The sequence below is a fragment of the Myotis yumanensis genome, unplaced genomic scaffold (assembly GCF_028538775.1).
Source record: "Myotis yumanensis isolate MYYU_CA2020_CCGP unplaced genomic scaffold, mMyoYum1.0.hap1 SCAF_14, whole genome shotgun sequence".
NCBI lineage: Eukaryota > Metazoa > Chordata > Mammalia > Chiroptera > Vespertilionidae > Myotis > Myotis yumanensis.
In genome coordinates this window covers 47101866-47124683 of record NW_027223765.1, presented here as the reverse complement: position 1 = coordinate 47124683, position 22818 = coordinate 47101866, and the positions used below count along the sequence as shown (strand labels likewise).

At 38.9% G+C, this 22818-nt stretch overlaps 1 protein-coding gene across 5 annotated transcripts in view; it reads left to right on the top strand.

The window, feature by feature from the left end:
* Window positions 1–22818, top strand: part of FHIT (fragile histidine triad diadenosine triphosphatase) — a 1340207-nt gene that overhangs the window by 249155 nt on the left and 1068234 nt on the right. For 4 of the 5 annotated variants that reach the window (XM_070391629.1, XM_070391628.1, XM_070391627.1 and 1 more), the window contains one exon: window positions 21548–21616. The exons of the other annotated variant lie outside the window; for it this stretch is intronic. The gene's annotated coding sequence lies outside the window, so the exon portion shown is untranslated. The remainder of the gene's footprint in view (window positions 1–21547; window positions 21617–22818) is intronic. 5 annotated transcript variants of the gene reach the window in all.

Sequence of the window (22818 nt, the reverse complement as noted above, 5' to 3'; positions counted from 1 at the left end):
GAACCTTTTATAACTTGCTTTAGTCCTCTAATAACTAAGCATCTATAAGAAATAGGTTAAAATGCTAGTAATAATCTATCTGTGGAACTTTAAGAATGGAGCTATGTAGCTATATTATTTGTTATTATTGATAAACTGGTGACCAGGTGCACTGATTTGTGCACATTGAAAGGAAATTAATTAGAAGTTGGTCAGCAGGGTGGGACTGGGCGAGATGGGCCAGACACGTCCTGGAACCAACCTCCCGAGTTCCCTCCCTGGCCAGCTGCACCTGGGGTGGTGCCGTGGCTCAAAGGGCATCTGCGGTCACTGCAGCTCATCAGTATACCAGATTTGGGGCTGACAGAGCCCCAGCAACAACCCATGGCCAAAGGTGGAATCACGAGGCCCTGTGAGGAATCGGGCTCCTTCCTCTTTGGTTCCCTGGTACATCACCCAAGAACCACCACTGCCAAGTCACCATAGCTCAGCAGCTCCTGCATTGAATGCCTGCTCCCTGGTGGTCATTGTGCATTATAGCTACTGGCCAGTCACTTAGGCTTTTATATATATATATAGATTTTCATGTCTCATGTTGTAGGCATAAGGTAAATGGAGGTGGGACATGAAAACATCATCAGAAGACTGGAGTAAATTTTACCATAGACATGAGAAGAAGCATGCTTAATGCCACTGTTATTTCAATTAGAGTTTTCTCTTAAACCTGCGGGTTAACCACTCTTATTGACAGACTTGGTTGCTGCTGTGTAGTTTTTGATGTAGCTGTATTAGTAAGGATTTTTGGTTGCAGGTCTGAATCCTATTCTTACTAACCTGGTTTAAACAATAAAGGCCATTTATTAACTCATGTATCTGGAAAGTTATAGGTAGTTTTGGCTTCAAATCTTAGGCAGGCCTTCTCTATGTGGGATCCCTACATTTTGCCTCCATTCTTCCAGTTTAGCAATTTCAGCAGAGTACTAGTATATCTTCCCAGTAGTCTTGATAAAATCCAAGTACCAAGTCTCATGAGAATAAGTTGGATCACATGCTTATTGCAGAACTGAAATCTGTGGCCAATAGGACAGAACAGTGATTTGCTGGGCCTGGGTCACATTCTTGTATTCTAAGGGTAGGAGAAAGAACGGGTTCTACAAAGGAAAAAATGGGCTGCTATTCAAAGGCAAGATATTGTGTAAATGTTGAGAAAGAAAACACAGAAGATACTAAAAGGGAGGTCTTACTTTGATTATTTAAAATACTTCAATGTCTTTAATTAAAAAACCCATGAAATTATCTCCATCTTTCCATTACATTTGTTATTGATTTAAAAGGTTTATATTGAATCAGGCATAGATATTCCCTTTAACTTCTTGGAGCAAAAGAATTGTATCCATGATTTTGAACAAGTGTCTGCAATATTTTATTAAATGATTTTCATCACTCAGGGTAATAAACAGGTGATTTGACTTAGTAGAGTACAGGTGCCATTTTTAATACTTAGTGCTCTCTGGAGGGCTTCCAAATAATAATAGCATCTTTAAAAGCTTTGGATTCCCCAAGGAGCAATAAAATTGTGCTGAGTATTGTCTGTGATAAATAACACATTTCCCTTCTCTTCCATATTCCTACTTGAGAAAGGTCCAGATTTCCTAACATTATTTAAGGGTTAATTGCCTAATAAAGGTCAATACTTTTTGCTTTCCATTAGTGCATGTTTCTTTGTGTTTATATTTGAGTAATGAGAATATGATAGGTTTTAAAAAAATTAAAAATCATGGAAAACAACACAACTTAAAATTTTGTTTTCTAAAATGAAAGTAGCTTAATTTTTTCCTGACCAGTGGAATTCAAGGCTTGAGGAACTAAGATCCCAGAGGAAAAGAAACACAGAAGAGTGAGTTTAAAATGCTGCATGGAATTTCCCCAAGACTTGGTTCATACGTCCAGGGTGAGAAAACAAAAAAATAAAGTTGAAAACATCTGATAAGAAGCCTGGCCAGTGTAGCTTAGTGGTTGAGTATCGACCCATGAATCAAGAGGTCACTGGTTTGATTCCCAGGACACATGTCCAGGTTGTGGGCTTGATTTCCAGCAGGGAAAGTGCAGGGGGCAAGCTGATCAATGATGTTTCTCTCTCATTGATGTTTATATCTCTCTATCCCTTTCTCTTCCTCTTTCTCTAAAAAATAAAAATAGAACAATTACACTATACACAAGAATAAACTCAAAATGGATAAAAGACTTAAATGTAAGTTGTGAAACCATAAAAATCCTAGAAGAAATCATAGGCAGCAAAATCTCTGCCATCTCTCATAGCAGTATGTTTGCCAATACATCTCCTAGGGCAAGGGAAACAAAGAAGAAAATAAAAAAATCAGATTATGTCAAAATAAAAAGCTTCTGCACAGGAAAAGAAACCATTAACAATATGGAAAGGGAGCCCACTGCATGGGAGTACATATTTGCCAATGATACATCTGATAAGAAGTTAATATCCAAAATATATAAGGAAGTCATACAACTTAATAAAAGGAAAACAAACAATCCAATTAAAAAATGAGAAAAGAACCTAAATAGACCCTTCTTCAAAGAGGACATACAGATGGGCAATAGACATAGGAAAAATGCTCAGTGTCATAGGAAAATGGCAATTAGATATAATCTTACACCGGTCAGAATGGCTACTATCAACAATTCAACAAATGACAAGTGCTGGCAAGGATGTAGCAAATAGGGAACTCTAGTACATTGCTGGTGGGAATGTAGACTAATGCAGCCAGTATGGAAAACAGTATGGAGTTTCCTCAAAAAATTAAATATGGAGCTGCCATTTGACCTAGTGATCCCACTTCTAGGAATATATCCTAAGAAACCCGAAACACCAATCAGAAAGAATGTATGCCCTCCTATGTTCATAGCTGTGCAATTTACAATAGTTAAGATCTGGAAACATCCCAAGTGCCCATCAGTAGATGAGTGGATATAAAAGCTTTGGTATATTTATACCATGGACTACTATGCAGCAGTAAAAAAAAAGGATCTCTTACCCTTTGAGAGAGCATGGAGGGGCCTGGAGAGTATCATGATAAGTGAAAGAAATGAATCAGAGAAAGAGAAGTATCACACGATCTTACTCATATGTGGAATCTAAAGAACAAAGTAAATTAATGAACAAATAGATCCAGAGACATAGAATAATGGAACAGTGGAATCTCAGAGAGAAGGCGGGGGTTGGGGGGAGAGGTGGTGAGGGGAAAGAGATTAGCCAAAGAACTTATATACATAACCCATAGCCATAGACAATAGTGGGGTAAAGGCCTGGGGTGGGGAGCAGGTACGGGCTAGAAGGGGTCAATGGGGGGGATACAAAGGACATCTGTAGTACTTTCAACAATAAAGATTAAAAAATAAAAACAAGAAAAAGAAATAACTCTTGTGTCCTAGCTTTGACTATGTTCTTGCTGTTCACTCTAAGTCTTGCTTTACAATAAAACAAGAGAGGATTATAATAAGTAAAGAGAGGATTAGTGACTTGGAAGATAGGCCAGTAGAAAATATATATATTGAAGTACATAGTGGGGAGAAAAGGATGTAAAAATAAAGAAAATTTTATAAAAGACAGATTGGATGGTGTAGAGGTCTGGGCCTTCTTATTTAAAGCTCAGGAGGAGGTCAGGGAGAAAATGAGGACACAAGCAATATTTGAAGAGATGCTGGTCAAGAATTTTCCAAAAGAATCTTTATGATCAAAGAAAATCAAATAAAATATGTAGGCATATTATTGTAAAAACTGATGACAAAAAAATCTTAAAAGCCTCCAAAGAAAAAAGACACATTTGAAAGGAATAGAAATTAGACTTATGGTTAATTTTAAACAGAAACGTTGGAAGCTAGGAAACAATGGAATGGTATATTTAAAGTGCCAAAGAAAATAACTGTCAATCTAGAATTCTATACCCTCTGATCATATCCTTCAAAGGGTATTATTAGAAAAATTAAAACTAAAAGAATATCAGCATATTTTTGTTGAAACTATTAAAGGGAAACTCTTCAGCCAGAAGAGAAATTGTCCAAGATAGAATCCGGGAAATGTAGGAAGTAATGAAAAACACCAAAAAGGTTAAGTACATAAGTAAAGATAAATGAATATAGAATTCTAAAAACAATAAAAATAATGTCTAGTGGAGTTTCACTCCCTGTAATCAAAGATGGGATCATTTTAGCATCCACCAGAATAGGAACTACAGTGGATTTAAACATATCAAACATTTTAAAGTTAGAAGTTCATAACATCTGGTTAGCATGGGAGGATGTTGATTAACTAATTTATTATTTTGAAAAATAATATAAAAATTTAAAGAATTGAACATGTCTCCTACATTTTTTTTATACTACTGAGTAAGATATCATGAGTGGGGATTTTCTCTTGTTAATAGTATTCCAGCTAATAAATGAAAACAAAATGAGAATATTCTTATTTTTAATTCTTTAAGTCTACATATATTTTTTATCGATTTCAGAGAGAGGTATGGAAATATCAGTGGTGAGAGAGATTTATCAGCCGGTTGCCTCCTGCACTCCCCCTACTGGGGGTTGAGTCTGCAACCCAGGCATGTGCCCCGACCAGGAATCCAACCCTGACCTTCTGGTTCATGGATTGATGGTCAAACACTAACCCACACCAGGAGGGCCTTATTTTTAATTCAAGTGAATTAATAGATCCAGGCATTGAACATGGATGGCTATGAATATTACAAAAATACAACCAGACATAGTGTGCTTCCTGAGGAAGGAATACATACCTTCAGCCATGATACAGTTTTGCCAAAACAAAACAACAAAAAAAGAACCTGAATCTCATTAAGCCTCTAACAACTAGAATTTATATATTACTAATAACTAGAATTTATATATAGGGAGCATTTTATTTAATATAGCACTATTGGAAAAATTAGACAGTAGAAAACCTCTGTTTGAGCAAGCCAGTTTCTCCAATGAATAAGTAGCAAGGGGAAAAAAATTTAGGTCGTTTTATAGGTTAAATGAACCTTATCAGCCATTCATGGTTTTTAGAACTTGTTTGGATCTTGACTCAAAATTACCTGTAAAAATAGTTATGACATTTGATATATTTAGAAATTTGAACATTTACTGAATATTTTTTTTTGTATTCTGGTATTATTGATAATTTCTTACAATTTTGAAAATGATATTATAGTTACAAATTTTAAAAACACTCATTTTTTAGAGTTACACACAGTGTGTTACAATAAATAGTTGCAAGATATATGATATAATGTTTAGGATTTGCTTTAAAATGATATGGTTGAGGGAAAGATGGATGGGGACAGAAATAGAACAAAATTGGCCATGAACTAATGATCGATAATGGGGGTTTCATTACAGTATTAAGTATTTTTGTATATGTTGGAATTCTTCATAACAAAAACCTTGAAAAATACATATAGAATTACAGTAAAAAGCAATAATAATACATGAGTTGGAAATAGGGTGTGGGGTAAATGAACTTAAAAGTATGTACAGGCCTTATTCAGGGGTTTGTCAAAATATCAATTATGGTAGATTATAATAAGTTGAAGAAACATATTTTAGTTTCTAGGGTAACCACTTAAAGAATGTATAACTAACAAGCTGATAGAGAGGGAAAGTAGAATAATAAAAACATTATTTAATTGAAGACAAAAGGATAATTAAGGAAAAAGATATATGGGACAAATAAAGAACATATTAGGATGGTGATGTAATGTATATATAATAGTAATTACTTTAATGTGAAAGGACTAAATATTTCAATTTAAAAACAAAGGTTATTAGACTAGATTATAAAGATGGGACAATTATATAACAATCACATGAGACACATTCTAAATATAAAGCTATATATATATATATATATATACACACACACATATATATATATACATATATATATATATATCTGTAAAAAAGAAAGACCATGCAAACACTTACTAATAGGTACAATGTAGCTATATGTGTACATTCAAAGAGCATGTATGTACACATATATAGTAATATGAAGTAAGCTAATAATAGTACTAAAAGGAGAAATAAACAAATATTCCAATTTAATTGGGATTTTACCATACTTCTTTCAATAATTAATAGAACATGGAGAAAAAAAGAGTAAACATATAGCTATTCAAATAGTACAGTTTACAAATTTGACCTAATTGTACTATAACCACCAACTGAAAAATACACATTTTTTAAGTGTATATATATATATATACACTATAATCACCAACCGAAAAATATACATTTTTAAGTGCCCAAAGAAGATTTTGCAAATAGCCTGTATGCCTAGACATAGCATTTCTTAACAAATTTCAAGAATTGAAATCAGAGTTCATTTTCTGATCATAGTAGAATTAAGCTGAAAATAAGAAATAATGAGAAAATGACAATATTTGGACATTTAGCTATACTCTTTCCCCCATGTGTCCAAGCAAATAATCATAATGAAAAATAGAAATATTTTAACATGATGAAATTGCAATGTAACAAACCTTGTGGATTGCAGCTCAAGCAGTCCTTATAGGGAAATTTATAGCCTTAAATTCTTACATTAGGAAAGAAGAAAGTCTAAAATTTAGTGAACTAAACATCAGTTTCATGGTTCTAAAAAAGAGCTAAAGTTGATTCTTTGAAAAGATTGATAAAACTCTGGTAAGAATAATTAAGAAACAAGATAAGGCACAAAAATGATAATATCACAATTGCAAAAAGGAAAACACTAAACTATAGATATTAAAAAAGATATAACTAAGATTTTATGCCAATACATTTGAAAATGTAAGTGATATGGTTTAATTCCTTAAAAAATAGACTGAAATTGGTGTGATACATTTAAGCAAATCTTAATTATTTTATATCTATTAAAGAAATTAGCTTCATAATTATAGGTCTTCCCACAAGGAAAATACCACTTAAATTTACTAACATTTTTTCAAACATTTAACAAGGAAATAATAATAATCATATATAAATTTACATTATTAGAACAACATAAACCTGACCCCGAAGCCAAGAGTATTATTTAAAAAAAGGAAATTCACAGTCCAATTTTTCTCATGAAGATAGATGAAAAAAATCCTAGCCAAAACATTAGTAAATCAAATTCAGTGATATATGAAAAGGATAATATATCACTACCAAGTTGGATTTAACTTAGGAATTCAAGTTGATTAGTTGAAAATCAATCAGTACAATTGACCACATTATTAGAGTGAAAATGAAAAGCTGCATCATTTCAATAGATGAGGGGGAAAGTTGTTGATAAAATTTTACACTTATTCATAATAAAAATTCTTCTTAGTGAAATGGTAATAGAGAAGAAATTTCTTAATAAGATGAAAGAGCTCTACAAAAAAGCTACAGCAAACCTCATGCTTAATGTTGAAATACTGACAGCTTTCTTGTTGAGAGTGCGACTAAGATACGGATGTCTGTTATTTCCATTTTCATTCATCATTATATTGGAAACTCTTGCAGGTTCAGGAAGGTAATAAAAGATAGAATATCTTCATAATCTTGGGATAGACAAGAATCTGTATTCTTAATAATTCACAAAGATGATTTTTATGCACAGTCAATTTGGGAAACTTTATGACTAGGTTCTATAAGATGTGATTTACTTCTTATCTTGTGAGGACACAATCTAAAAATAGGGAAGGTGTAGGAGAATCTCATTTCTGCTCTCTAATGGGATGGACTGCTATTGTCAACACATTGGATCAATGAAATTGATGGGGATTTTGCCACTTTCCTTTAAAAATTGTTTCAGTTTACAAATACGGTTTTCACCGGACATTTTAATATTTTTAATCAATCTGGAACAAATGCCATCCCCTATGCACTTTATGACAATTTACCTCTAATTCGATTTAAACTTATACTGGAGTTTAATTCTTTCGTGTGGATGGAGTTTAAATGCATCGGAACCATTTTTTGACATCAGTGGTTAGTGTATAGATATGTACCATGGACCTAGGTAAATAACTATATATAATGAAAGTTTAATGTAATGCATTTAGTTTCTATGATAAATATTGCCCTCACTATCCTAGAATTACCAAAGAGTGATATTATTTTATTGTTCTTGTTTTTCATATCTGCTCTTTTTTCTTTATTTTTGTTACAAACTAATACCTGCTTCTATAATTTAAGGAATGCATAAGCATATAAATATAAAGTGATAGACAAAATCCCCTGTACTTGTAACGCAAACCCATTTCTCAGAATTAACCATTGTAAACATTTTTATCCTATTTAAAAATCTTATGTATTTATATATACTTTCCTATATTGCTTTCAGAGTCAACTTGCTGTCTAAATCTTTCAAAATCAAAGTGTATATATTGAGACCAAGTTTGTCCTTCCTGTCAAATTTGACAAGTCAATATGCTAATAACTTAAGTATTTGTAATGCCTTCCCCCGCCCCGCCACCGCCCCCCTCCCCCATGTTCTATTTGTTTAAGGGATTAAATAGGACTTTAGGGAAGGAATGACAACTGCCAGTATGGTAAAACAGTACCTTCTCTTCCTTTTGTTCTCAGAGCAACATTCATACATATTCCAACCAATACATTTGTTCTCATTTTGAGTGAATTATTGGCAAGAACCAAAAGTACACATACCTGTGCTGATGGAAAATGGATAAAGAGGACCCTGGCCAGTGTGGGGTTGGAGCGTTCTCCCATGCACTGACAGGTTGCTGATTTGACTCCTGGTCAGAGTACTTACCTGGATTGTAGGTTGGGTCCTCGGTTGAGGCATGTACAGAAGGCAACTGATCAATCTCTCTCTCTCTCTCTCTCTCTCTCTCCCTCTCTCATCAGTAAAACATATCCTTGGGTTAGGATAAAAGGAGAACAAAAGAAAATGGATGAAGAAGAAGTGAACAACACAATTTACAATGTATTAAATTAAGAATAATAGTTTTCAAGAATAATAGTTTTTAAACATACTTTTATGTTTTTGGTGGCACTATATATTTGATATAAACACACTTTTAAGGCATAGGCATTTGACAGTTACCTTTGGAATATGATAAAAAATCATGACAGTTTTTGAGAAAGAAGTATTATTTTAATTGAGATAAATCTCCCAGAACATAGTAGAGAAAAAGCACCAGCTGAATGAGAAGCACAATTTATAGACCAGATCAGATACTGCAGGTAGGACTTCATGTGTAAAATGTACCACAACATCTTACCCAATTTATTTCCAATTCCTAAATATTTCTCAGGTTTCTCGTATGCTACCGGATCTACTATTCCCACTGTAGTCTAAATTATCATCATCACTGCGATAGCCTCTTGTCTGATCCCCTCGCATCTGCTCTTGTCTACCTCCAATCCATTTTCAAATGTAGCTTGAAGGAGATTTTCAGAATGCTAGTGTGGTCATTCCTCTGCCCTGGTGGAAACCATTCCCACCATTCGAATGCTTAACAGGGCCCCTGTCCTCCTCTCTCGATTCTTTTCAGTCTTTTTCCCTTAGCTCTCTGAACTCCAACTGCTCTGCCTTTCTCTTTCCCAGCATCACTCTCCTCCCTCCTGCCATCCGGCCTTTGGGCATTCTTGTTCCCTCAGTCTGTGGAATTTTGTTTCCTTTATCTCCACGGCCTTAATTCCCTCTTCTCAGGTATCAACTCCAATGTTTTCTCCTCTACAGACTAGGTTAGGCCTCTTGTTATAATCTCTCTGTTTGGTTCCTGCCACTGCTCTGTGTTAGTGCTTCATCACTGTCGCCTCAATAAGATCATCGCTCTGTGAGTTTGGGAGCTGTCCATGTTTATGCTCAGTAACCAGCTCAGCCTGGCAGATGCTAAATGCTTCATACCTGTTTGTTGAATGTATATGGGAATGTATGTGAATTTTTAAATGGAATAGGAAATGAATTGTTGCAGCTGAAGATGTTACTAACTTCGAAGGGAAGTCAAAGACAGAAGTTCTGATAGAAACTAAGGGCTGATTTTTCAGATGAGGTAACCAGTGCTCAGAGGGTTTAAGAAACTTGAACATGGGAACACAGCTACTGAGTGAGAGAACTAGAATTTCACCCTAGATTTGTCTGATAGCACTGCTATTCCCAAGAGCGGTCACAAGCCTTTATGTAGGCAGTAAGCTTGAAAATGCTGCAAACTCTATTCCCCTCCTGAAAACTCATAAGGACCAGTAAGAATATTTAAGACTGACCATTTTTTGGAGTAAGAAAATTGGTTTAATTTAATATAACCCAAAATCCCTATCATGAATAGAATTTGCCTTGGCAAATGCTGCTATGTGATTCTTCATTCATTCTTTGTCCTTCAGTTTGCTTTATCTGTCCTATGACACTAATTGGAATTCCATTGCTAAATAATTCTTTCCCAAAAGGGCATTTGCCAAATAGTTAGAATGAAAGGACAAACTCCCCCTCCCCCCCACATTTCTTATGAGTTTAAAATATGGATGTTATATCCTTAGGTAGAGAATTTTACCATGCCCTATTTTTCTATACAAGTTCTATTTATATCTGTATTAGTATAGGTATATTGGGAAAACCCATGCATATGTATAAGCTGACCAAAGGGGCCTTAAGGATTTTTTAGCCTAAATATGAGTACATATTCCAAAAGTTTCACAACTATTTGATTTTGAGTTTGTAAAAATACAGCATGTATATGTACTTCTTGCTTAAGTGTTTTTTCTTGAAAAATTTAAAGATCATACAAAAAGAATAGGGAGGAATCAGGTCTAAATTCTTTTTTTCCCCTTAAATTAACTGCTAAAAATATATAAATAAAAATTTCAAAGTGTCTTACTGCATGTATTTATCCAACAGATGGGCCCTGGGGCATGCAGGAGGACTCGACTTTATTTCTGCTTTGACACAAATAGATAGCTGGGCACATGCAGTACAGCATTAGGTGCTGCAGTGAGGAGCAAAGGCAGAGTGCTGCGGGGACACCTGAGGAGGCACTTCTCTCTCTCAAGATCCGGGCTCAAGCCAGACTTCCTAGACATCGAGCCTGAGATTTCTGTACTGAACAATTCTGATACAGTGAAAAAATTGAGACAGGACTGTCTATGTCTGCCTGAGCTAATTGAAAAACGATTCTGTAATTGCTTTGTAGTGAGTAGTCTTTTTATGGCAGCATTTTGGCCACGAATAGGAAAGAAGATGCTGCTGCTGTCTTTTTCTGGCTCTAGTTGGCTTTGTCTGATTTCTTTGTACTTTACTGCTTTTTTCTGTGAACCCAGACAAAGTCACATGGCAATTATCTCTATCCAGGGTAGTTCAGGCACACCTTGTTTTATTGCGTTTTGTTTTATGGTGCTTCACAGATGTTGTGGGTTTTTTCTTTTTTACAAATTGAAGGCAAGATCCTCCACCAGCAAAAGGTTAAGACTAGCTTTATTTCGATACTTGCTTTATTGCATTACTTGCTTTATTGGGGTGTTGTGCACCTGAACCTACAATATCTCCGAGGTATGCCGATCTTGAAGAAGGTATTTTTAGAAGTTTATCTGACACGTTTCGTGAGTGAGAGGATGTAACTAAGAATAGCGTGTAACCCCAGCTTTGTTGGAGTGACTGCCTGACCTATAACCCCGTCTGCAAAAACTGTCTTTCCACCCAAAGGGCTGGCACCTACAGTCCTGTCTGCGCAGTGTGACTCTGAATCTGGGATAGCCGCAGTGCGTTCTTTGTAGGGCACTGACATCAGAGGCGTGGCCTAATTTGGCCTGCAGATGTGTATTTAAATCAGGGATTTTGGTGAAAAGCTGGATTTCTGATATTATACAGCAAAGTTGAGATCTAGCATGAACCGTTTATTGCAGACCCTTTTCTTCAGGAGTTTCACACCCGGTCAGCTGCACACCTTTAATTACCTGCCTGGCCTCTAGGTGTTTGAATTGTTAACTCCTAATGTATAGCTGTGATTTGTCCAAATGTGAACTGCTCTTGGGTTAATCAGATGTTTCCTCTGGTCATTTTGAAGTGGTGCTTGGGACACTACTTGGTTTTCACTTGAACTGCAGACAGATATTTGGTCATGTCAATGCCAAAGCAGAGAGAGCACTTGTAGAAGTAGAGGGCAGATGTTCCGGAATGAAGTAGCAACACAAGCTCCTGTAGCTCCAGAGAGTGTGAGTGTATGGATACTGGATCTGAGTGACTTCTGGCTTTGGTCTTTGGAGGTCTGGCTATCCTTCCTGCCTGTGTGCTGTGGGATGCCTCTGATTCCTCATCCAGGAGCCCATTGTACTTGAGTTCCTCAAGTGGATTTTTCTTGTTTGAAACGAAACGAATCCTAATTAAGAGTCTTTCGCATGGTTTTCATGAATTTATTGTTTGGATGGGGAAGCGGAACTTTAGGTTTCCAGTAATTTGTCATAAGTACTCTAGTTGATTTAAAACAAAATTTTGTGATCATTGAATAGGATATTCGAGTTGACCGTTGGAAACCTCTGGACTACTCTGTTGAATTAGCAGAACAAAATCTTGGCATCATTGAGCAGCGTTTTGAACATTAGAAACTTCTGGGTTCAAGACTTCCCTAAAAAGTTGTATCTATCCTTATTGTGGGAATATCTTTAAAAAATTGATTTGAGAGAGAGAGGAAGGTAGAGGGAAAGAAACAGCAATGTGAGAGAGAAACATCAATTGGCTGGCTGCCTCCCATATGCCCCCCAACCAGGGATTGAACCCACAACCTGGGTATGTGCTCTGACCAGGAAATGAACCAGAGAACTTTCTGTGCATGGGATGATGCTCAACCAACTGAGTCACACCGGTCAGGGCTCTATCTGTTCTTACATTGACATATTGAGATTCTACTGTGCTTCTGAATAAGCTATAAAGTTGCTTGGCTTCTTAATCATGATATTTAAAAAGAGCATAATATAATATTTTATATTTATAAAAATATATTTGGAGCATAATAAACTAAACACTGAACCCACAGTCCAATTTAGGAACGGTAACATTGCCATCTATCATGTGTTCCTTCCCTGCCTTTTCATCCTAACATAACCATTATACTGGATGAATTTTTCACTCATCATTCCTTTGCTTTTGTTTTCTCGTGTAAAATAATTTTGTCACATATATCCCTAAATAAGATATATTTTAGTTTTTAAGCATTATACAAAATGGCTTTATGTGTTTCCCAACTGCACATCATGGAACACATTGAACTTGAAAATATTGTATGGTGCCTTGGGATATGTGCTATCTATGTCTCACCTGAGACTCTGGCTACTCCAGCTACTATTCACACACAGAGCTAAGAGGTCAGTATGTTAGGGTGTTTGTGACCTAGTTACTGAGGCACATGACTTGGAAAGCATTGCTGTATGTAACCTCCTTAATTTTTGTTTCTAAGATTTATCCCTGTAGATGCATGTGGCTATAGGTATTCCTTTTCACTGCTGGATAGTATCTTTATGTGAGCACACATGCATTTCCATCTTCTTCTGTTTAGATCCCCTATTTGCTTTTCATTTATACTCAGGATTACATAAGCCTACCATGACTTATGAAAAACTGCTGAATTTAATTTAATGTTGTTCTAGGATTCAAAGAGGGGCTATTAAACTTTGGTTTTAAAAATCTGTTTAGTATTAGATTGGATCTCGGAGTAGGCAACAAGAGATAGAATTAATTTCATCTACACTAATAAAAGAGAAACATGGTAATTAGCGTACGACCGCTACCCTTCCCATTGGCTAACCAGTGAGTATATGCAAATTAACTGTCAGCCAAGATGGCGGCCGGCAGCCAGGCAGCTGGAAGCGAACATGAGGCTTGCTTGCTTCAGTGAAGGAGGACTCCAACGTTCCCCGCCTGCGCTGCCGGCCTCTGAGCTGGCAGTTTGAAACTTTGTAACAAATATAGAAGCTAAACAAAACTGCAGGGATCTCAGAGCTGGAGTTATACATTGTTTCGATTATAGAACACAAACAACCCAGCAGCGGAAGCCTCAGAGCTAGAGTCAGAGCTAAAGCTGGCCCAGAATAAAAAGAAAAAAAAAGAAAAAAAGGAGCGGTTGGGAGCTTCAGTCAATTGCCAGCCTTAAGGCAGCCCCCAGACCCTCACCCAGACTGGCCAGGCACCCCAGTGGGGACCCCCACCCTGAAGGGTGTGTGACCAGTTGCAAACAGCCATCATCCCCTCATCCAGGCTGGCCAGGCACCCCAGTGGGGACCCCCACCCTGATCCAGGACACCCTTCAGGGCAAACCAGCCTGCCCCCAGGCCTCTATCCTATATAGTAAAAGGGTAATATGCCTCCCAGCACCGGGATCAGCGGAGCAGCGAGGCCTCCTGGCACCGGATCAGCGTGAGAGGGGGCAGCGCCCAAACCCCCTGATCGCCCTGTGGCTCTGTGTGTGACAGGGTGTGGTGCCCCAACCCCCCCGACCCCCCCACAGGCCCTGCTCTGTGTGTGACAGGGTAGAGCCATAACCTCCCCATCGGCCCTGCCCTGAGTGTGACAGTGGCGGCGCCATAACCCCCTGATTGGCCCTGCTCTGTGGGTGATAGAGGGTGGCGACCCCCCCCCCCTGCACGGGCCCTGCTCTGTGTGTGATGGGGTAGAGCCATAACCTCCCCATTGGCCTTGCCCTGAGTGTGACAGTGGCAGCGCCCCAACCCCCTGATCGACCCTGCTCTGTGGGTGATAGAGGGTGGTGCCCCAACCCCCTGATCTGCCCTGCTCTGTGTGTGACAGGGGGCGGTGCCCTAACTCCCCTATCGGCCCTACTCTGTGAGTGACAGGGGGGAGCTCCCCAACCCCCTGATGGGCCCTGCTCTGTGCATGACAGGGGGGAGCTCCCCAACCCCCTGATGGGCCCTGCTCTGTGCATGACAGGGGGCAGCGCCCAACCCCCTGATTGGCCCTGCTCTGTGCGTGACAGGGGGTGGCGCTGCAACCTCCCCATCGACCCTGCTTTGAGTGTGACAGGGGGCGGTGCCCCAACCCCCCAATCGGCCCCACCCTGAGCGTGACTGAGGGTGGCATCGCAACCTCCCAATCAGCCCTGCTCTGAGCCTGACCAGGGGCTGCACCTAGGGATTGGGCCTGCCCTCTGCCACCCGGGAGCAGGCCTAAGCCAGCAGGTCGTTATCTCCCAAGGGGTCCCAGACTGCGAGAGGGCACAGGCCGGGCTGAGGAATGCCCCCCTTCCCCCCCGAGTGCACAAATTTTTGTGCACCGGGCCTCTAGTCATTAAATAAGATACAACCTTCTCTATTTAATTATATTATCAGGACAGAGTAGCAATATGTGCCAATGAATCACCTTCAGATCAGTGGAAATCTACTTTAGACAAGCAAACTAAGGAGTACTGAATTAGGAAGATTTTATAATGGGGTCAATGTTTTTTATATCTAATATGCATTGGGATCTGAAACGAGTGATTTAATTATTTAGTTCATCAATGGCAAATAGATTTCACTTCATGCTCCAGGTCCATTTTATTGGTACTGTTTGCATGCAGTATTATTGGAAAGGTGTTTTGAGTCCATGTCAGGGCTTTTTAGTGAAAAATTCAGTGATCGGTTATTACTGTTTGCCCTGGGTATGCACAATGGGCATAGGGACATACATGCTACATATTCGCCTTCTATAAACTAGTGTCTCCACCTGCCTCTCCTTCTATCATTATCTTGAAGATATCTTGATCATCTGAATGATATTTAATTTGTAGCATACCCCTTTTGGAAAACCATATTTATAATTAAATTAAAAAGTCAGCTCTGGCTGGTTTTGCTCAGTGGTTTTAGCATCAGCCCATGGACCCAAAGGTCTCGGGTTCAATTCCCAGTCAAGGGCATGTACCTCAATTGCAGGTTCAATCCCAGGCCCCAGTTGGAGTTCGTGCAGGGGGCAACCAATCCATGTGTCTCTTTCACATTGATGTCTCTCTCTCTCTCTCTCTCTCTCTCTCTCTCACTCCCTCCCTCCCTCCCTCTTTCCTCCCTTCTACTCTCTCTAAAAATAAATGGAAAAAATATCCTTAGTGATGATTTAAAAAAAATCAAAGAACATCACATAACTGTGCCCTGTTCTTTGGCCATTTATTATGGTCTCTAATTACCTTCACCACAGGATGCTTTTCTTGAAAGTATCCAAGATATGCCACTCCTTTGGTAAGGCATGTTTCACCATCATTATTGATCCTCAAACTGGAAAGTAGGTAAAACGCCCTTTAGTAGCCTCAGTATCAGGGCTTTGAACTCAGCTTTACAAAGATACATCTTGTCCCCTGTAATGTAAAACAATTAGAGTAACAAACCTTTATTTTTTCTAGAGGCTATTAAACATTATTTTCAAGATGGTATCTTTTTTGTCTTTCATTTATGAATGTTCGGTCAGGAAATGGTTGTAAAAAGCTTTAAATCCCAATTGAATAATGCATTTGCAAAAGTAGCTGCCAAGTGTAAATACCACTGATATACATTCATGTAGAGGATAGTATATAAATAACCAGAAAAGCATAGCAAAGGTCAATCAATTATGTATAGGTCAGAATGCTTTCCATCTGGATTGAGTCATTTTAGCAAATGACATCATGTGTCCTTTGGAGTCTATTGTGAAATGTGGCTTGAGTCATTATAGCTTGGCTTCTCAGTGGTAAGGTTTACTCAGTGAATGTATTGGACTCTGTGGGAGCAGATTTGCATAATTAGGGTATAGTGATGAAGGCTTCTTATTCTGAAGAAAGCCTTTGGGCCCCATCCACCAATTTCTAGTTTCTTATCCCTCTTAGTTGATTTTTTTTTAAAGAAATTCAAGACAAGAAGAGTTGGAAATGAGCCAGATGCTCTGTGTATAACTGCAGTGGATATCTTTCCATGAAATTGCCAGCAGGGAATCAATAGTAATAAATCTTGCACCCTTCTCTTTTAACTTTATGACTGCTCTCGTGGAATATGGCTGCTTGGATTGTAAATTTGGTTTATAATTTCTACTTGATCTGATGAGGAGTGGTCACACCAGACTGCCAGACTGTAGAGTGACTGGCAGGATGGGATGTTGGGTAAGATGGGAAGGGTTGTTGGCATTTTCCATCAGGAACTGAATTTAGCTTGTAGACCCAGTGATGAACGGAGCTGCCAACTTCAGTCATTTCTGATAAGTCAGGGCTTGAGGAGGTAAATGTTACTTGACAGAATTTAATGTGTGATTTTTCCCTCCCTTCAGGATATTTTGGAAATGTTAAAAAGTTGTTGAATTCTTTTTAAAGTAGGATGACTTAGAATGAAGAACGACTGAGTCAAAAATTGCTGTCATGTTTATAGGCATTTATAATTGGAATGTAAGTTTGATTCTGAGTCCTTGGAGAGAAGGCGGCATGGGCATTCTTAGCAATGATGAAAGGAATGGTCCTTGCCTTTAGGTGGGAAGACAGATATGCAGACAGATTGCCACAGTATAAAATGATGGCTGTTCTAAGAAGAGATATGTGTAATTCCACTCAGTATTGATTTTTGACACTTACGTGTATTACATTATTCTTTACTTATTTCTCAGACATCTGAGAAATATGCTATGCTTACTATTATGAAGATATGTTAGGAGTGAATTCTCAGCTTTCAAGTTGACTACCCTGTATTTTGGCAATTCAGAGGCATATGGCTGCCCTGCTCTTAGGATGGTATTATTATTATAATTAATCATTATTATTCACACAACCCAAGATCCTTTACTTCTACACGTACACCAAAACAAATGGTTCAAAGATGGAATAAATAGATCAAGTTACAATTGTTCTTTGTGCTATTTACCAGCTGATTTCAAGGTTTTGTCTTCTTTCCCTGACTATCCTGGTTGGCTGAGGTTACAGTCTATGGGCAAGGACCCAGAGCTGATTCATCGTGGCATAGACAGCACAAAAAGGGCCTGTACACCAATCTGCCCCTTTTAATCAGTGCCACCCAGCAGACATCTGCTTATACTTCCCTTCACAGAAGTACTCCTAGAGAGGGGGTTGTGAATGGGGCATGGGTTGGCCAATCAATGTTTGTCAGACCTTTGATCTTATCCAAATATAACCATTGTCGATAAAAGCAATAACACTATACCTACCATTTTTGCAATGCGTTTTTTCCTCTTAATAATACCATGATTTTTATTTCATGTTATTAAATATCCTACTAAATAATTATTAATGCTTACATGGTATTCCACTTTTTGCTTGAAATTTAGGATTTCTAGGTTTTACTATCACTGATAGTGCACTGGTGAACATCCTTGTAGCTATATCTTTTTCAGAATTCTTTTGACCTTTTTCCTTTCATTTTTATTCTCCCTTTAAAAACATCTGCAAATAGCAATGATATAAATACATAACCAGATATTTAGGTCCTCTCTTTAAACTGAGTCTGAGGAGAGCAATTGTTTAGTAACTGAGATGACTTAGATCATACCTACAAAATGCAAAGTATCTTACTGATTTGGCAAAATGAGAGAAACAGTAATTTCAGAACAGGACAGGGAGGAGGAAAGAGACCTGTTTTCTGATGGAATCAATTTAATCAGTTCAGTTAAAATGGCTTAATTGACCTTTACAGGTCTGGTTATGGGAATCTGGCCATTTGCAGGTATGATAATTTTCAGTATCACTCCTGCTAGAAAATATTTTTCTTTTTTGGTCTGGTGTTGTGTTTCTTTTTATATAAATGTTGTCAAGTGAGAGTGTGAAGGCAGTTCATCTCACAGCTCATCTGTCAGAACCTATCGCAGGCAAGTGGCAGTCGAAAGCCTGGCATGCACACCAGCTAACAGCAGAGGCTGCAGAGCTCTGGCTACCAGGGAAGTAAAAGGGAAAACGCTGACATCTGCCCCACCTCTGCCATCATTGCTGTGGCCTTAGGGAGGGGACTGATGGCGTCTTCCCTTGTGTGAGGACTAACAGTGGAGCAGCAAAGCTATGCATAGGGCAGAGAGTTCTGGTACTTGCTGACTACATTACCTCTTATAACAGGATTTTAAATGTCAGTGCTTTTTCTAGTATATATGAGGAATCCTAATTGAGAAGCTGGCCCATATGCTTAAACTATATCCAAGTGTGTGTGTGTGTGTGTGTTTAATATTGCAAAATACGGTTAATTTTTATGGTAAATTTTTTATGGCCTGCTCTCTGTTCTGTGCCAGAGAAATTGAGGGCAATGGAAACTGATGGGTGGTGAAGATAAAAGAGCGGTGTTGACCTTTTGGTAAATCATTCATCATAAAGTTTCATCTGTAAGTGTTTTTCCAGGTGTAGCTCATATTTGCTAATCACTACATTTAACTCAGTTTACAGGGGCTGATTGTGGGTTACCTTTTCCTTATTTTTAAAATTTTGGTTATTGTTATTAATAAAGCTATTTCATTACCTATTAGTTCCTCCACCAGAGGGGGCTTGTGGACAGAGAGAGGCAGTGGGATTTAATAATTTAGTTACCTTGTGCTGCTCTTCATTGTGACTTATAAGGTTTCTCCCCAGTACCTGAGATGGACTTTAAGCACTCCACTCATCTACTCCTTTGAGTCTTATTGTTGACAATGAAATTAAGTTACAAGGTGACTATCATTGAGAGTGACTACAGAATAGAATAGTTAGCTGGTGTTAATGGGCTGGTACCAGGATACCTTTTGGCTTCCATGTTGATGGAAGAACCATCAGGGGAAACCAAAGGGGAAGGAAAGAAGAGTCTCTTAGTTCAACTCTAGGTCAAATACTAGAAACTGTGGAGTTTATTATGGTGGAAGCTGTATCTGTATCCTGGACCCAAAGTGGATGCACAGCTGGGCATCTGACAGAATCAACCTCATCAGCATAGTGAACATCTGTGAGTTCATTTCTTGATCCTTCTGCCTGACTCTGGCCAATTCATAGCCATCAGAAGCATTGTTAATATAGAAGGCCCCATTAGAGCTGAATCAGCCTACAGATATGGAAGCCAGAATGGACACGTCCTGGCATCTGGTCTCTGTGAAGACATGGTGGGGGAGAAAAATAATTTTCTTTCTACCCTTTTAAGTTTTTCTGGCTGGTCTAATAATCAAATTGACATAAGACAGATTAACAGGAGGAAATAACCAACTTTATTATGTATGTACAGACGGGGAATCCATAAAAATATTAGGCCCTTGTTGGTGTGGCTCAGCTGGTTGGGCATTGTCCTGTGCATTGGGGGGTTGCTGGGACAACATTCGGATGTAGCTTGTACCCCTTTCCTCTCCTGCACCCTCACCTCCCTCTTCCTCAGAGCCTCCCCAGTCTACCATCTGGATAGGAATCCCCGACGCAGGCTCTGCTTCTGGGGAACCCACCTGTGACACCTGTATTTCCTTTCCAAGCCCTCCTTTTTGAGGACTCCTCCAGAGTGGTTAGATTCCTGGTCAGGGCATGTGCTTGGGTTGTGGGCTTGGACTCCAGTGAGGGGAGAGCGGGCATGGGGAGTTGGTTGGTCAATGTTTTGCTCTCACATCAGTGTTTTTCTTTCTCTCTCCTTCTCCCTTCCTCTCTGGGCCAATATATATAGCCATCCATCCTATATAATAAAAGGCTAATATGCAAATTGTCCCCTCGACTGGGAGTTCAACTGGGAGTTTGACCAGGGGGCCGGGCTGGTTGGACAACCACCTGCGGCCCCTCCCCTGGCTGGCCCCAACCCTGATCAGCCCCCCTCACCCCGATTGGGGGCACCAGGCCCCCAATCAGGGTGGGCTGGCTGGACCCCACCTGTGCACAAATTCATGCACTGGGCCTCTAAAATATATATATATATATATATATATATATATATATATATATATATCAAAAAAAAAAAAAAAGGAAAAGAATATTGGGTCCAAAGACAAATAAGGCAGATGAGGCTTATAGGCTAAGGTAAAAGTTATAGGCTAAGGTAAAAGGGGATGGGGTATGGACTTCAAAAGGATGGTAGGCAATTCACAGGTAGATGAGAGGGAGAAAACATTTGGGAAACAAATTCTTGCTAGGCCACCCAGAAACAAAGGGATACAGAGGGAAGTCCAATAAACAGACTTTGGTGGGTCCTTCCTGTCTGCCACCCTTAATTCATATTATGCTGAGAGGATAGTTGCTTAAGCAGGTTTTTCTATTTAAGTTCCTTTAGTAGGTGAAGGGGGAGGAATAAAAGGATCTTCTTGGGTCTTTTCTTTTATTTCTTTAAAGAACCAGCTTAAAATAATCAATATCCCAAAAAAGGCAAGTTTTGGTGTGGCAAACTCTGCTCCCCCTCAACACTTAGGGGAAAGTTTCTGCCTTATGACTAAGAGAAATTGACCCTTGTCTGCCAGGAAATTGGTCCAGTTGTAGTGCTATGTTGATTAGCCCCACAGAGTTTGTTTCTTAATTATGTATTTTAGGGCTTATTAAATTAAGGGCTGTGTCACCTCTCTGGGGACAGAGAGTATTTTGGTATTTTAACTGCAATTAAATGTAAATTTGTGACACTAAGAGACAGAAACTAACCAAAAGTGTTTTACTGTTTCTTTATTCCTCATCAAATACAGTGTCAAGCAATATCCAGACATTAGCAGCACTTTGCCTGTCCCCTACCTGAGCCTGGGATTCTTCCATTGGTGAGTGATTGGCATTACTCATTTAGTTGACGAGGGTAGATTGACAGAGTTGTTGCTGGTAAATTGCAGCCAAACCTCTCAGGGCATGATCATGAGGTCATTCTGGAAGTCTCCGTGTGGTGGGGTGGAAATGGGGGTGCATGACCCTTTTGTATTGTTTTGTTAAGGTACAAATTATAGGCTTGTGGCTGCTGCCAGTCAGAACACTTTTCCCTCATATTGGATAATGAAAAACAAAGTTCTTTATATTCTTTTATAGAAACACACACACATAAGAAACATGATTGCTAAACACCAGTATCTTTTAACAGGAAATTTTCAGGAGTTATAGTTTTCCTTCCTTTGTTAGAGATAGAAAGCCGTTTGGGTGGGGGGAGCACTTAGGTCCCAGAAAAGCAGGCAATAGTCATAGTCTGTTAATACTAGATGCTTCTTATGAGATGTAATAGTTCTGACATGGTGGTGATGTTTTAGACTTTTGAAGGAGGTTTTTTTCAAGTATCCATAACAATATGAATTTTTGCAATCCTGCTTATTGAAAATGCTGATGCAATTGAGTGTAACTTCTCTGGCCTCCCTGCTCCAGACCCACAACTCACCTCACTGCTTGCCCCTTCTCCTCAAGACTCAGAGAGTAAGAAGAATTGTCTGTCTCTTCAAATTCGTTTCTGAATGCTCCCTTTCCTCTTCTGCCCCATCAATATGGTAACCACTGGCCACATGTACCATTACATTGACAGTTCCTCAGTCACTGGCCTCATCTCAGAGACTTGATAGGCACATGTGACCACTGGGTACCTTACTGGACAGCATGGATGTGCAACATCCCATCGCCACAGAGTTCTGTTGGATAGCACTGCTCTCTTACTCTTGGCTCTGTCACTGCTTCCCTGTCACCTCTCAGCAGGTGGCTGTTTTTTCTGTGTCTGGAGTGAAGTCAGTGTCCTCTCTCCTCATTGTCACTTCTAGGCAGCTTCTCTTCTCTTCATCCACAGAGCACTTTTGCAGCACAGCCATCAACTCTCCTCCTGCTACGACTGTGTATCTGTGTATTTATTGGAGATTTACGCCCCCTGGTTGACTCTCTAATGCAGTCACTCTCCTGCCATTATTCTTGGTAAAAACATCCACATAGAATGCTCCTATCTGGCCTCTCAGTTCTTTGAGTTTCTCACATGCAATGTCTCTTTCTATACCGCATG